Raw genomic sequence first — 1,860 nt, 5'->3', positions numbered from 1 at the left:
AAAGCCGTTTGAACTGCAAGGTCTGCAGTTCAAGCTCACCAACTGCTCCTTGGAAACCCTATACAGGGTCACTATGGGTCAGAATCGACACGATGGCACTTGACAACAGGAGCCCTGGCTGTGCTGTGGGTTGAGCATAGGACTGCTAATCCCAAGGTAGGTGGTTCTGCTCTTGTATAGATTACAGATACGCTGCTCCTGTAAAGATTGACAGTCTTGGAAACTAAGGAGCAATTCTACTCTGTCCTAAAGGTTATCTTGAGTCAAAACTGACTAGATGGCAGTGGTATGATATTAAATCCTGGTAGCACAATGATCAAACACTCACCTGCTAAACTAAAGGCTGACAATTTAAACTCACCAGCTCCTCTTTAGGAGAAAAGATCTGGTGATATGTTTCTGTAAAGGTTACAGCCTTGAAAATCCTATGGGACAGTTCTCCTCTGTCATGTACAGTCCCTGGTGGTGGCAGTGGTTGTGTGCCACTGTGTCGGTTCTCTGCTATTCATAAGGTTTTCAGTGACTAAAGATTCGGAAGTAGTTTGTCACTCTTTCTTCCTAGTCTGTCAGACTTCGTCTAGAAGCTCATCTGAAAGATGTCCACCATCGGTGAACCTGCGGGTTATTTAAAATAGTGGTGGCATAGCCGTCAGAATCACAGCAACTCACAAGCCACCACTGTACGACAGACAGACAGGTAGTGGCCTTTTGGTTTTATGTCAAAATATCACTTTAAATTTCGAGGGGAATTGTGCGCATGCGCATGCGTAGTAGACCCCTCTAGGGGTGGGGGTGGGGTATCCATTCGCTCAGGCATCCTCTCTTGTCACCAGAATGGAGGTGTGCAGTCAGCAAGAGACCAATGAACAATGGACAGATACCAAAAACTTGACTGTCCACACCTGTATCTCCTCGATACAGTCGCTGGAGAAGGATATATCATGTTTGGTAAGGTGGAGGGTCAGAGAAAAAGAGGAAGACCCTCAACATGATGGATTGGCCAGGTGGCAGCATCGATGGACTCAAGTGTGGCAACAGTAGTGAGGTCGGCCCGGGATCGGACATTGTTTCGTTCTGCTGTGCATAAGGTCGCTATGAGTCGGTGCTGACTCGATGACACCTAACAACAACAACATGTCGGTTCTAACTCATAACGAACCTGTATACGGTTTCTGAGATTGTAAATCTCTACAGGAGCAGAAAGCCTCATCTTTCTCTCATGGAACAATTGGTAGGTTCAAATTGCTAACCATGATTCTTTTTGCTACCTGGGCTCCTATACAGTCCCTAGCCAGTTTGAAATAACTTGACAGCAGCAAAGCATGAGACTGAATAGTTTTCAGCAGAGCATCCAGTTTAAAACAGACTAGGAGGAAAAGCCTGGCAATCTATGACCAAAAATCAGCCAATGAAACCCTCTCAATCTGATTGCCTTCTTCATATGGTCAACAGCAGATAACAATAATGTTGATAATACAAAAATCACATGGATTAAAAAACGATATATGAGGGTACTTCAAATAGTTCATGGAAAAATACCATTATCCTTTATTTCTATTTTTCATTAACTTTTTTTTTTTTTTTCTAATTTAAGGTTTTTATTGTGGATTGAGTGAAAGTTTACAGGGCACATCATCAGTTTCACATTCAACAATTCATATAACTTGTTTTATTACATTGACTATAATCCCCTCCATATACCATCAGTTAAAAGTATTTCTCTTTATCCACTTTAGCTTTTTTAAAAAAAAAACACACAATATATATCCACTCAGGCATATATAATAAATTACATCTCCAAAGGGCACATTCTGCAAGTCTGCTCCTGGCCACCAGTTCTTAGTCCTTCTCTTCTTAGTT

Source organism: Chrysochloris asiatica, unplaced genomic scaffold (genome assembly GCF_000296735.1).
Source record: "Chrysochloris asiatica unplaced genomic scaffold, ChrAsi1.0 scaffold00136, whole genome shotgun sequence".
NCBI classification, from domain to species: domain Eukaryota; kingdom Metazoa; phylum Chordata; class Mammalia; order Afrosoricida; family Chrysochloridae; genus Chrysochloris; species Chrysochloris asiatica.
Note: the sequence above shows the minus strand (reverse complement) of the source record.